Source organism: Chiroxiphia lanceolata, chromosome 1, assembly GCF_009829145.1.
Source record: "Chiroxiphia lanceolata isolate bChiLan1 chromosome 1, bChiLan1.pri, whole genome shotgun sequence".
NCBI lineage: Eukaryota > Metazoa > Chordata > Aves > Passeriformes > Pipridae > Chiroxiphia > Chiroxiphia lanceolata.
The window spans coordinates 38,229,342-38,243,638 of NC_045637.1; the positions used below are offsets into that span (position 1 = coordinate 38,229,342).

The 14,297-nt window shown below is 47.5% G+C and overlaps 1 protein-coding gene across 7 annotated transcripts in view; it reads right to left on the reverse strand.

Moving 5' to 3' along the window:
- The window catches only part of CHD7 (chromodomain helicase DNA binding protein 7), a 131,015-nt gene extending 117,485 nt beyond the window's left edge, over positions 1–13,530 (reverse strand). For 4 of the 7 annotated variants that reach the window (XM_032675491.1, XM_032675577.1, XM_032675050.1 and 1 more), the window contains exons 1-2: positions 12,710–13,132; positions 10,518–10,621 (exon numbers count right to left, since the gene is read on the reverse strand). The gene's annotated coding sequence lies outside the window, so the exon portion shown is untranslated. Of the gene's footprint in view, positions 1–10,517; positions 10,622–11,622; positions 11,679–12,709; positions 13,133–13,424 lie in introns of those variants that run through there. The other 3 variants (XM_032675144.1, XM_032675403.1, XM_032675322.1) reach the window with 3 other exon arrangements.
- Positions 13,531–14,297: the final 767 nt, after the last annotated feature.

Below are 14,297 nucleotides of genomic sequence, written 5' to 3' on the forward strand. Positions count from 1 at the left end.
AAACAGCTGCTCAGGTCACTAGCCTTGAAGAAAAAACTACCCAAACACTTGGAGCTGCCTAAACTAAACAGATATTTTGCCTTCTATCACTTCCACGTGCAATTGAGACAAGAAGCATCAAACTTACACACTGGAAATGAATGTACTTTTTCTTACGGTACAGCGGAACTATGTGCTCAGAACTCCTCCTGCCCTTTCACAGCAAGGCTTGTCCATAGGCCAGCAACAGTAACCATCCCAAAGTGGGAAAATACCCTTCCTGCTTGTATTCCAAATGCCTTTTTTTTTTTTGAAGCAACGCTTAAGTTCCTCTTAAGCCCTTCCTGTAGCAATGCCCACCACACCAGACACCTCCAAATTTAATCCACTGGAATAAGCAGCCTTTAAATTAAGGTGTTATAAGGTCATATAGCAAGCAAGATGATCGGATTAAAGAGGAAGTGGAGTTAAGTTAATACAGAGTCACTATTTTAAGTTCTGTATTCAAGACAACAGCATGATAGCTGTTCAAGTGCAATCCAGTTTTCAAGCAGGATGGCAAAGAACTTCTCTATTAAAAAAAAAAGTTTTATTCCTCTTCTAAATTTGAATATGAAATGCAGGACAACAGCTCACCAGACAGATAAGATCTGGTCCCTGAGACAGATGTTTTACAGCTGTGCTTTGGGCTTCCTAAAGCCCATTAGAGCTAGCACATACAATTCCTAATGTAAACAAGCTGCTTTTAGTAACTACAATATTCATCCTGAACACACACAGTGCTAGCGAGGGCCACCACTCCTCAGAGTTTTCACCAAAAGCAGCTTACAATGTCCTTAAGATAGAATTTGTAAGTCCTCCATCCTGCTGCTCCCACCATCCCCTGTAGCTGCTGAAAGGGAATTTTTTAGATGTAAAACCCAAAGAAAGGAATCTAGACAGTGCACTACATGGGAGTTTGGTTTTTTTATAACTATGACAAGTGTTTACCTTCCATTAAGGCATATAGAATTGCCCAAATCTTGAGAAAAACAGGAAGGAAAGCATGAGCTTCCACTCTTCCACCTGCTAAGAAGCCCCGTTCTGTCACACTGCAGGCAATTTACACAAATAACTTGACAAAATAGCCAAGGCTATTCAGAAAGCTAGCAGCTTCTCATGCCACATTTCTGGTACACTGAGTCACCTCAAGCTGGCAGGTGGATTGAGCAGAAGTTGCAGTCAGAATCCCCAATTTTCTCTAAGGTGTTCATTCCTCTACTGAGCTACACAGTATCAACTGTCCACTTTTCTCTCTGGAGAGTAGCAAGAGACTGTACTACAGGAGTGACTTGCAATGTACTTTTTTCACCAATTTTAACAAGTAGGAGTGCATTCATTTCATTATAAGAAAGCTTTAGACTGTGACGGAAAGTAACAGTCTCAGCCACCTACTATTACCAAACTCTTATTCCATCTCAAACCAGGAAGAATAAGATAAATACTTGGGATAAAACTCTGAATAAGGGAATCCACTGAATTACCGACTGATGAAACTTAATGACATTGAAACACAGTGACTTGATAAAATCTGAGGCATACAAATTGACTCAGAAGGTTGATAAACCTAACAGAGAACTTCAAAGTTGCCAAAAAAAAAAGAACAAACAACAAACAAACCACAAAACACTTGTGAATAAGTTGTTTCAAAGATTAAATACTTCACATTTGAAATAGCAGACAAGATATTTATACATTAGTAAATCTTTAAGGCTTTTGTTCTCCTACCTCAAGAAGAAAACTCATTTCTGGGCAGTAGCTTACTAATTCTAACAAACTGTTTATAGCATGCAATCCATAGCACCACCAGAATAAACAAATTTTAATATCAATTTGAACTCAGGCCAGCACATTTTTCTTTTGGTATCCTTTGCTTCACAGATGATTACTCCATTTCTCTTTCTCCCATGAAGGTTCCCAGGCAACTGAGCCAATCCACTTGCTCACTGCCACCAAAATGAAAAGATGAAAAGCACTTGCTGCTCTCCAAGCCAGCGGCCCCCCTCGTCCTAAGTACCAGCTCTGGTGTTCATCAGATCCTTTTATGAGCCAGTTTGATTCATTACAACAGCAAAATGCTCTCCATTTTACAGAGTTATTTTTCTGCCATTTTGGTAAACTAAAGTGGCTCACAGAAGGACCTGACAAGCACTGCTGCCGAAAGAAAGTAGCAGAGCCATGTGGTTGTGAGGAAGAGTGCAGGGGGACAAAGGCAGAGAGGAGACTTCTCATTTCAGAACAAGGTCTGGTTAAATTAGCTCGCTACATTTCTTAAACCGTACTCTGACTTACAAATGATTAGATGGACCATAAGATGACATTCAACAGTTTCCAGCTATTTTTAGAGCTACAAAAAAACTTACTGTACAAGAATACATGGTAGTATGTATTCTTCCACAGGTTTAAGTATTACACTCCATCAGAAGGAAATAAAAGTTCTTACAAATGTAGTATCAAGATAACTATAACAATTGGAAGAGGAAGGTAAAGAAAGCTTGGCATATTTCACCCTAGTTTTATGTTGGTTTTGTTTGCTGGTGGGTTTTTTTAAATAAAAAAAGCCTTGGGAACATGACCACCAATCTCAATAAGCATTATGATGGAGAAACAAGTGTTTCTGAGAAGGAAAATACAGCAAGAACTTTGCCTTTTCTGCTGAAGTTGTCACCAGTTTCCAAAGTGAAGCTATTAGAGGATGGCTGACGTGCCTAAGAACCTGGATGGAGACAGTTGAGCCAACAGATGCTGTAGATGCCTAGTCACCAGGTTTTCTGCCCAGAGATTTCTCTTCATGGATCAATCTGCCTCCTTATGTGATGGACTGCCTGCTGTGGATGCGCCATTTCACTAGAGAAACAAGAAGTCAACTTGTATCAAATGTATCACTCCCATGGCCAAACTGAATTAATGACAGCAGCACATGGGACAGCTCAGCTGCTGGAGTCCTTACCTTGCTATTCAAAGTTCACTGCCTACCTGGAGGCACCTCGAAAGAGAAACAGCTCCTTTCAATATGCACTGAAGAGAAGAAGCACTCTGCCCCAAAACACCACCATCATCACACCTCGAATTAGAGAAAGGGTTTTCAATGTTCCTGACCCTACCAGCTTCCTACCAAAAATCTTAATGTTGGACAGCCACAGAGAACACCACATATCTCCATGTGACAGAGACAGAGGCACAGAGAGGAAGACAGCAGCAGATCCCAGAAGCCGCACCAGGGATAAAATCAGGCACACAGCCTGCACCCCAGCTGACACTAATATCCACCTCCAAGAGCCCCTCCTAGTCCAGTTCCTCACACAACAAAAATTCGCATTGCCCAACCAGCCCCATACTGCACAGTCCAGTTGTGCCACTGGTCATGCGACAGTCTCAGCAGGGAAATCACACATGAACCACTGACAAACCAAAGGTCATCCATCCTTCATCCAGAGAGGCAGGCAGAAAGTCAGGCATTCTGGTTTCCTTTCTTTTAGGAGAGGAGGCAGGGAAAGAGGAAGAAGAGAAATATATCAAGGAGATCAATCTGTGTTACGGAAATTTCTTATCAGAAGAGCAATGGAAGCAATTCCTTTCACCTCCCGTCTTTTCTGCAGCCATGGTTTTCTTTTTTAGCCCCCCCAAAATTAAGCAGTCATGGTTTGGGCAGGGGGCAGCCAGGGCATCTGAGGCATTAACTTTCTTCCTTGAGAACTCACCATTCAAGAACTCAGTCACCTTAACCACAGCATTTCCCTAATTCTAACCATGGTAAGTGAAAAGTCACACAAACACACCCCCCCTTCCATTTTTCTTTTTTCAGTGCAACATCTTGACTTCTAAGACTACTATCTACTACAATTATTGCACCCAAGCAGTAAAACATGTTTCTGTTCTAGCAGTGTCTGTAAGAAGCTAATTCTTCCAAGAGCCATGCCATTTCCATGAAACAACCCTTTCCTTCTGCATGGCTGCCACAAGGTTCAAATCCTGTTTAACACACACAAGTGCATTCACTAAGAGTCACTTCTGTGAGGGAAGGCAGCATGGGCTGGGGAATACTGCAGAACTGAAAGAAAGGAGAAATGCAGGTGAAACTGAGGCGGGGTTGTTTTCAGTAACCTCTGTGAAGGTTACAATAGAATTAAAGAACCACATGTAACTGCCTTCACTTACTTCTGTACAAAAAAAAAAACAAAAAAAAAACAACCAACAAAAATTACAATGTACCTTTGCAGAGATCAAGACAGAAAGAGGGGGGAAGTGAAGCTGAAGCCTGCTTATTCACTTCCCTACCAATGAAAGAATGATGATTAAAGTAAGGATAAGTGAGGCTGTACCCCACTTACTGAATGCAAAGCACAGCAGACATCTCGCAGCGGTACTGATAAATAAACTGAATTACTTAGCAGTTCTCTCCCAGACTTACAACCTGAGGCAGTCCAGAAACCCCTATTTAACTCACTTTCTGAATGATTCCTTCCTAAATCAAGAGAGATATTAAATTGCTCACTATAAACTCTCAGTTTAATTCTTCACGGTTAAAACAACTCGAGGCAAGAATTACACTTACTTAGAGTCCCCTCATCAGAGTTTAAAGGAATCTCTGAACTCACATAGGCAATGGCTACTATGTCAGAAGGCCTTCCTTTAAGCCATCCTCAGACAACTATACCACCCTGTGAAGCCTGCCTGATCTTCCCAGGAACTAGAAACATAGTCCCCGTACCTCTCAAACCAAGAACCGGAGATGACAACCTGCCTGCTTTTTGCCTTGCAATAAATCACCAAATCCAATAAGCAGCTACTCCACTCCAAAAGCAGTGCAAACCAGAGCACATTCTCAAAAAGCCACAGGACTTGCCTAAATATATGCCAGACAGTTGAGACAAAAAAAGAAATAAAATCACATTCTTAGACCTTATTTCAAACCAATAACTGAAGTTATAGTTGTTTAGGTTATTTCTTACCCCACACGACCAAACAATGCACATTCAAATATAGAACTACAAGCAGCAAGATACTTGATTTCTGGACTTCAGATAAGCTCTCCTGTCCAGGAAGAGGTAAGATTGTAAAAACATTTGTTATACCCTAAATGACTAATTAAGATGCATCTTTGAAATTTACCAGTCTCTCACCTACGTGCAGTTTTATCTCAGCCTTATCACAGTGATTTTTGAACATCTGTTAGCCTCAACACTACCCTCCTTTCCTCAATCCTCCTCCTATCAAGCATTAGAAATGAAGTCAGTTGTATCACCTTTTTGGCTGCTGATCTTCAACTCGAAGAAATACTAAACTGCTATTCTCTACAGTACAGACTGCCACACACTTTCCTGCAACATAATTCACCAAGTAGCATTTCAGCTTTGGACTTCAATCTCAACAGCTACATTGATGGATCCTCTTTGAAGCAAAGAATGTCTTCTTGTAAGCTGTCATCAACTCGGACTTCCCACTTATTAGCTCACCCAAGTTAATACCAAAGACTTGAACTGAATTTCTCAGTTTCTGTCATGTAAGAGTTGTTTCACATTTCTCCCAGAACAGCACTACCTCAATGCTTTCTATGAAGACTTTCTCCTTGTTTTGTCCTATTACTGATGTCTAAAATTCTAAAATCTCAGCTCTCAGTTCTAGTTAATTTTCCCCTGAATTCTCTCTCAAAGAATAACGAGTATTCTTTCGCACCTAAAGACTACCCATTTAACAAATCCTGTTTACCCTGTAAATAAATCCACAGGCTTCCTTTTTTAAGGTTGAGGACAAAAGTGCCTTTATTAAAATCTTCCTTGGATTTGCTCCATGTTCTGATCTGCTGTACCAGTGGTCACATAATTGTTGGTCTCCAAAGCGTCCCTATTCCCTTCAGAAACATCACAATCCCCCCAGGAGCTCCTCCCCATACCCCAAATTTCTGTTTGGCAAGGGATAGCCCACAGTGGCTATGCCCATTTCAAAGCTGTCATGGGATTTGCCCCTCCCCATGCACAACTGCTCGGTGCACATAGCAAGAGAAACCATTACAGCTATGTGTCTTAACTGTTAAAAGATGGGATAATGTCATTGTCACAAAAACAAAACCTGAAACGAGAGGCCTTTCCTATTCAAGAGGTCATGAAGAACCTTTGGAAAGCTGTCAGCAGGCTGCAGTAGCCCTCTGCTCTGGTTCTCCACTGCTGACCATCTCCTTGCCACGACAGCATCCAGTCTAATGCGAGACTTCATCAGGCTTTGGTGCAGTCAGCCAGCCAGCTTTTCCCACATCAACAAAAGCATCCTCCATGCTTTGGGTAGAAAGCAGCATTATTAGGAGTTGAAACGCATGTTTATTTTGTAACATATCCTAATTATCTCGGGCTGGCAAGAAAACACAACTCTGCTAACCAAACAGAGAGCAATATGAATTGGAAAGAAGATTAAAAACTCAACAGGAAAGGCACAATCTAAAGAGGAAAAAAAAAATCTATAGGAAAGCTGGAGGGGGGGAGCAGGCAGGAAAGAGAAATAAAAGGTTTTTAGAGCAGGACTGGCTTTGCTGCACAAAAGAAATCATATTTTGTACATCTGATGTATACTGCCACAAAATGTTTTAAGAAGTTATGCCTATTTTGTAGACAGCAATCAAAATAAACTGTGGGGTGGTCAATTTCTTTCAAAAATCACAAAGAAAAAATTTTAAAGCCAGCTACCTGTTGAAGTTCTAGCAGTAAACAGAAAGCTCAACTGAATAGCTTAAAAAGTGGCTCAAAGACATTAAAATAAAGTGGTTCCAAAACTAGCCAGCATTGAATTCTCCACATGCCAGCTAATCACAGGCAGGTAAGTTGCTGCGCTGCTCGCCACAAGCACCAGCCCATATTTAAATGAGACCTGAACAGAATAACCTCTAGAACCAGGGCAATATATGTTGAATTTAATCTTCCCCTCAGAACCATTAGGAAGACAGCAAACATTTTGGCTGCAATGACTTTTTCCAGACAATTGATTCCCAAAGTTATTTATTCCCCACCATTCCCCTCAAGGCCCTCTCATCACAGCAACTGTCTATGTCAGATGAAGGTTGGACTCAGCTCCCACAAAAGCCAAGCAAAACCACACCCAAAATAGCTATATAGGTCACTACAAAGCAAAGCAAGCCCTGCATCGTGCCAGCAAGGGCTTCCGGTTAGTTCCCATATGCCAACAAGCTTTCAAAATAACGTGTTACAAGCTCTACTAATACGGTATCTTATTTGATAATTAGCACTTTTATTGAATTACAACTTTTAAAAGAAAATGTTTAAATTAAGTTATATCTCTGCTTTCCTTTCCCCCCCCCGCCCTCTTTTTAAGGAGAATCCGTGTAGCGTAACGGCAGCAAAATAACCAGGACGTTTAGAAACTGCTCCTGAGCAGCATCCAGAGAACCCAACTGGCAGCATGAAGATCTTTAGTTTTGGCTTGGCTTCTTCTAGGTGCGTGTTTACATCTTTGAAAATGTTGGAAGCTAAGAGCTAATCAGCTTTTGTATACTTAAGAATACCCTTAAGAGCTTTGTTGTCATATTTGGGCTCTTGGAGCATGTTCTTTAGGTCACAGCCTCCTTTTTATTTTTTGCATCATGCCTTCCAACCAAGGAGTTTTCCAAGGAAGAATTTTAATGTGGAACTACAACATGGTATTTCCATGACTGCTGATCTTGGGTAAGATACAAAACACTGCAAGTTACCGTTTGATTCTGCAGGTAGAAAAAAAATCAGGAGAAAAACTCTTCCATCAGGTTTCAGTATCTTGTCAGAACCCTAATACAAACATGGGATGTTTCTGCATATTGCACTTCACTCCCTCCTCTGAAAGAGTTGTAAAAAATAAATTGTAGTTGGAGTTTCCCTTTGCCTTTTTATCACTGCTACAACGTAGACAATATTTCAGACTTTCTTCCATTAAAATCCAGAGGTTTGTATTTGTACAAACGAGCTATTCATGGAAACACAAAGTATGAGAAACGATGGATTTGATGTCTGTCTTAATGATGAAGCTAAATTGATGCAGTAAATTAATACAATAACTTTTCTGTTGGAAGAGTGAAATCTAAAGCCTCACCTACACACAAAAGACTCATTTGTCAGAAAGACAGTTTAATTATTTACTAAAATTTGCCATTTTCTCATGTATACAGGGAATATTAAAGTAACATAAAAGTATCACCCATGTTACTTATGGGCATCAGTTAACCAGCTCATAAATCTGAGCAGTTAGTGATTTGTTCACAGCAAATACATAAGGGTTTGGAAGTCAGGAGTTTAAGGGAACTGGGGGAAGGAAGACCATCAGATACACACACCTCTTGTCACATGGTTGCCTGTACCCTTGCTAGCCAGACAGATTTCTCTGAATAACACCAGATTCACAAGAGCAAATACTGACCATCAGGTTCTAGAGGCCTTCCCTCTGAAAATTAATGTAAAAATGAGTGGGAAATAAAGGATAGAGGTAAGGCGCAGGATTCAAGGAAACGCATGTTTATTTCCACCCTCTTTCTTTCTGGTTACTTTTTCCTCCTCCTCCCACCTTAACAACCTTTACCTATCACACCATATGCTACAAACAAAACCCCAAACAGCCACCTGTTATAGGATGCCATGAATATGGCAAACCACAGAGCCTCACTGCCACACTTCAGCAGTCCTGGAAAACTTGAGAATTCCCTGTCACTGAGGGCTTTACAGAAAATCACACCTGGGCTGGCTTTGTTTGTTTCTTAAGGTTTTGCTGTATCCTTTTGCTGCAGATTCTCCTCCAGTGAAGGGCCTAGGCCATGTCCTGCCTGCACAGCTGCCATCCATGGGGCACAGACCTGCCAGGGCAGCACAGGCCTGCCAACCACAACACCCACCCACGCCAAGCCTGGACCAAGCAGACCATCCCCTTCTTCAGCACACTGCTTGCAGCTTCACCATCGGCCTGTTTCACCTTGACTTGCAAATAACTCATTTTACGTCTTATAAAACTCCTAATATTATTTGAGCGTTAACGGCAAATACGGTGAACATTCATCAAAAGCTTTTCAGTTCAAAACAGCAAATAACTTGTGTGGAAAAAAAGCTACACTCAGGTTAACTGACCCCTCTACACAGATTGGGAAGCCTTTACAATGTTCTTTTGACCCAAGGCTTCAGGTTTCTACATTAACCATATAAAAAAAAAATTTGGTCATAACTCAAATCTCCCACCACTGTACAGAGTTTTGATTGCAGCAGAGAGTATTCTGCTATACTTCATTTTTACTGATATTTCTTAAAACCTGTTATTTTCCTAAAAGGATGGCGTGATCCTTGCCTATGATCAAAACTTTCCTTCATTACCGAAGAGGCAATAGAATCATTTGGGGTTTCAAATATGAGGTTTTTTCCACTGTTTAAATAACTTAGCTAGGATTTACAAGTAATAACAGAAATATCATTACATTGTTAAATATTTAGTAAGATATTTGGTCAAATACAATTATCCAATTAGTATCAGTGAATCACTAATTCAGTTAAACATGCAATCACAAGCATTTAATGCTCTTCTAAGAGCCTGTGCGACAGCTTTAATAACGATCTTTATAAATTTCTTACTAAAAAAACAAGTTCAAAAGAGACTGAAAATAAGCAGTTCAGGTTAAAAGAAAGGCAAGACAAGGGGATGTGTCAATCTCTGGCATTTTCCAGTGCTTTAGTGGGGAAAATTTTGTTTTGTAAAACTGTTTCAGACTTCAACTTATGTCTCTCAGCAAAAACAATCACTTCTTCCAAGCAGTTGTGGTTTTATCCTAGAGGAAAATAGCACATTATCAAAAGGATCTCCGTGAAACCCTGAGAACATTTACAACACCAAACAAGAAGAAACAAGCAATACTCCTTGCTTTTAGTAGCTAGAGATAGGAAAATATATGGAATGTAATTGTTCTAATCACCTGTTACAAACCTCAGAAACAAATGGTTAATATTCCCCCGGACTGCATCTTATTTTAAAAGGCGTTACTAGAATTTTTGCGCTGTTGTTATAAATGCAGCCCTCTTGGAAGGAGCTCTGTCTAACTATCCCCTTACCGGTAAGTTTGTCAGCAACCCGGACGTCTAAAATGTGGTTTATGCTGAGCAATGCAATTTTTTCTTTCTCCTTTTTTTAATGAGGAAACAAAAAAGTATTGGAAACTTTCACGATAGAAACTAGAGAGCTTCTAAGTTCCTCTCTTAGCAGCGCCCAGCAATGGAGAGGAGAGTGTTCTGCAAACGTGCCCCAAGCATCCAGCTACATTTAGCTTTCAGCCTTTTTATTATCATTGTCAATGAATGGGCCCCAGTCAAATTAAAGCTGCCATTTTAGGTTAAAGACTAGAGAGCCTCTGTTGTGCAACAGCGAGACAAAAACACTCCAAGCGACAGATGCAGCACTCTCATTGGAAAACAACGGATTTCAACTTCTACCAGAAAAAAAAAAAAATTACGGATCATGCTTTTTAATATGAATTATATATTGATACTCACACATTACCGCAAACTAACGGGATTTATAATTGGGATAAATCAGCTACCCATGCTGCTAAGGTCATAGTCATTAAGATTTTTTTGCCGTCGTTAGAATGGATGATCTGTGAGGAAATGAACAGAAACATTTTTTGTTCAACTTGTTTGTTGTATCTCCACTAGTCCCGTATATCACGAGAAAAGAAAAAAGGAAAAGAGGAAAAAAAAGGAAAAAAAAAAAAAGGCTAACACATTATCCCGAAAGCCATCTTCCAGGATAAATACAGCCCGCGATCTGCTTTGATGGGAGTAAAAATCGAGACGAACATCGACACAGAAACAAACTTATCGCACCAAGGTTATTCGGATATTCCCGGAGTCAAACACCCGCGGAAGGAAGCCCGACTGGCTGGGGAAATAAAAAAAGGAGGAAAAAAAAAAAGAGGAAAAAAAAAAGAAAAGAAAAGAAAAAAGCTTCTTGGAAATGAAAAAATCGCCCTTTTCTGTAGTGGGGAGGCACGCTCAGCCCCTTCCCAAACGAAAACAAAGGCAGAAAGTGGGTAAGTGCGGGAGAGTTGCGCGGCGCCGCGCGGCCCCGCAGCGGACAGGGAGCTCCCGGGCATCCATCGCTACTTTCCTTTTGTCCATTGTCTGTTTAAAAAACAACTACTTTAAACCCGGGCGTGAGCGGGGTGTCGGGGGGAGCCGGGGAAACCGGCTCCGTTTCCAGCCCGTGCCCCATGGCCACCCCCTCTCCCGGCACCCCGATCCGCCCCCCCCGGACACCCACCCGCGAAGGCCGGCACGGGGCGCGCCCGGAGGGGCTCCCCCGGCGTGGGAGCGCGTCCCCTGATTTAGCGCTACCGGGATAAATGAAGGCAACGTAATGATGGCTGCTCATTGCCTGCAGCGCCTTCTCCCTGAGACTCACTAACAACCCTGCCCCCCTCCCCCCGCCACCGCTCTCTCTCACACACACACCCGCGCACACGCACAGGCGCTGCCCGCTCCCCGCCGCCCCGCACGCAGCGCCCGCCGCTGGCCCTGCTCCGCTCCCCCCGCACCCCGCGGACCGAGCGCGGCCGCCCCCCCGCCCCGCGCCCTGACCACTCTGGCCTCAAATCACCTTTTTCCGCTCACCCTCAAAATGGCCCGGAACGGGGCGGGGGGGAGCGCGGCGAGGGGAGCGCCCCGGCCCCGACCCCATGTGCGCGGTGAGGGCGGCAGCGCCTCCTGCCCGCCCCGGCCCCGCGCCGGCGGAGCGAAGGTGCCCGGCGGGGTGAAGCCCCTATTATGCGACGTCCGCCGGCACCGCTCCGGCTGCCTCGGGTAGCGCTCTCCCTTCCCGTCCCCTCCCTCCTTCCCCCGCTCCCCTTTCTTCTCCGGCCGCCGGGGAGCGCCGGCCGCCCCCTGCCCCCTCCCGGTGCCGCCGGGGCAGGACGATCCCCCCGCCGCGCGCACCGGCGGCCGGAGCGGCACCTCGTGCTCCCGCCTCCCTCCTCCTCCTCCTCCCTCCCCGCCCGCCTTCCTGCCGCCCGCCGCCACCCACCGCCCGGCCTCTGCTGGGGGTGCCCCCGCTGCGGCCCGGCCCCGGCGACCCATGTGCCGGCGCGGAGCGAGGAGCGGGGCGGTGCCGGGCCGAGCCGGGCCGGGCCGTGCGCGGCAGGGAAGCGCCCTCACTTTGTTAGCGCTTGTTGTGCCGCCGCGGCCGCCGGGAGCCGTCAGCGTGGTCAGCGGGGGAAGCGCTCCCGCGGCCATCCCGGCCGAAGCTGGGCCCCGCCGCCCCTGCCGCGCAGTTTCGCTCAACTTTTCCCGGATTTTTAGTCACCCTCCAAACTTGCGGAGAGGAGCGGGGGGGAACAAGGGGGAGAAGAAGGGAAGGGGCGCCGGCGCTCTGTTTCCCCAGTGCCCTCCCCTCCCCCGAGGCGAGGCAGGCTGCCGGCCGGCCGCAGCACAACAAAAAGCCATTTACACCCGGGGAAGTGCCCCGCTGAGACACCCCACACACACCCCCCCGCCCTGCCTCGCCCGGAGCCGCGGCAGGGCTCAGCATCCCCCACCCCCCCACCCCCGACCGCCGCCGGCAGCGAGCACCCCCGCGCCGCTCCGCTCCGCCGGGGACACAGACCTGCCGCGGGTCCCCTGCTCCATGGCCAGCGCCCGCCCGCCCAGCCTCCCTCCCTCCGCGCCCAGCGAGGTGCGGGGTCACTCACCGGACCGGTGCGTGGCCGTCGGGGACCGGTGTCCCCCGCTCGCTCCCTCGCTGCCCTCCGCCGAAGGGCCGGGGAGGAGGAGGGGACACGCTCCGGAGTTGGTGCCGCCGGCCGGGGGGGGGCGAGGTGGGGTGCGGGTCTCGCACACACACACACGCACACAACACACACGCACGGAGTTGCTCGCTCGCACCGGGGCTGGGCTAAGAGGGGAGGAGGGGGATCCCTGACCGGGGCGGGCGGGCGAAGGAGGGGTGGAAGGGAGGGGAGGGAGAGGAAGGGTCAGCGCGGGTCTCGGGTAGTTTCGGGGTCTCCGCCGGCTCCGCTTCGCTCCTTTGTGTAATTTCACTCGATTCAAGTTTAATCCGATAGTTCCCGAGCGAGCGAGCGCGCCCGCCGGAGCCGAGCCGAGCGCGACACCAGCCAGCCAGGCGGCTGCCGCCCCCTGCGCCCGCCCGCCCCCGCCGCCTCCCTCCCTCCTTCCCTCCCTCCGCCGCCACAAGGCGCGCCCCCGACACCGCCCCCTCCCCGGGGGCGAGCGCCGCCGCGCGCCCCGCCCCCGCGACGTCACAGCCCCGCCTGGCATAATTTATGCAACGAGGAGAGAAGGGGGGGGGAAGGGGAAAAGAGGGGGGAAAAATAAAAAAAGAAAGAGAAAAAAAATAGGAAACCCCCCCCCGCCGCCCCGGGAGGAGGAGGGGCGGGGGTCACTAACCTGCCTCCGCCCGGCCCGGCAGCGCCCCGTCAGGTCTCCCGCCCGCCCGCCGAGGCAGCGCTGCCGCGGGGCACGGCGGGGCACGGCGTCTTCCGTGCGCTCCCCCCGCCCCGCTCCGCTCCGCTCCGCCCGCCGCTCACCGGGGCGAGGGGAGCTGCTCCGCTCCGCTCCGCGGGGTCAGCTCCGCGCCCGCCCGCCCTGGCGCGTCCCGTCCTGGGAAACTCCCAGTGAAGCCACGGGTGTATGTTATGTGTGAGGTGTCACTGTGTCACTGCCGCGCTTCAAACTTCCCAACCGCGGCGGCGAAACGAAACCGAGAGGCGCTCCGGGAGCCTGCCCGGCCCCCTGCGGCCCGCCCCGGCCCCGGCCCCTGCCCCCGGCCGGGCAGCGGGCACCGCGCCCCCGCCCGCCCGCGCACTCATCCCGGCCACCGGCGCGGGGCGGGGCCGGGCGAGGGTAGGATTGCCCGAGACCGCGGTTTAGGGTGGACTTTGTCCCGACCGGGTCGGGTTTTCAAAGGGAAGCGGCCATTAAGCGCTGCCCGCCCGCGACAGCGCTCCCGTCCCGGCGGGGCCGCGCTCCCCCGGCACCGCAGCGGCACAGCCGCCGCCGCGTTTGTAAGCGATGCATTCGAATTCGTGATACAAACCGAAACAAACTCATTCCATAAGCAAATGAGACAAATCCCACCTAAAAGTGATTACCAGTAGCGCGCTTAGCGGTCCTCCCCGCATCGCTCTGGAAACTAAATAAGCGTCTTAAAAGTATAAAGAGATTAAAGCGTAAACCCAGTGTAAAGATACTAGGCATTACAGGAATTTTCAGCGAGTCATTTGACGAGATAACTTTTTACCATCGTTGTTTGTAGCAATG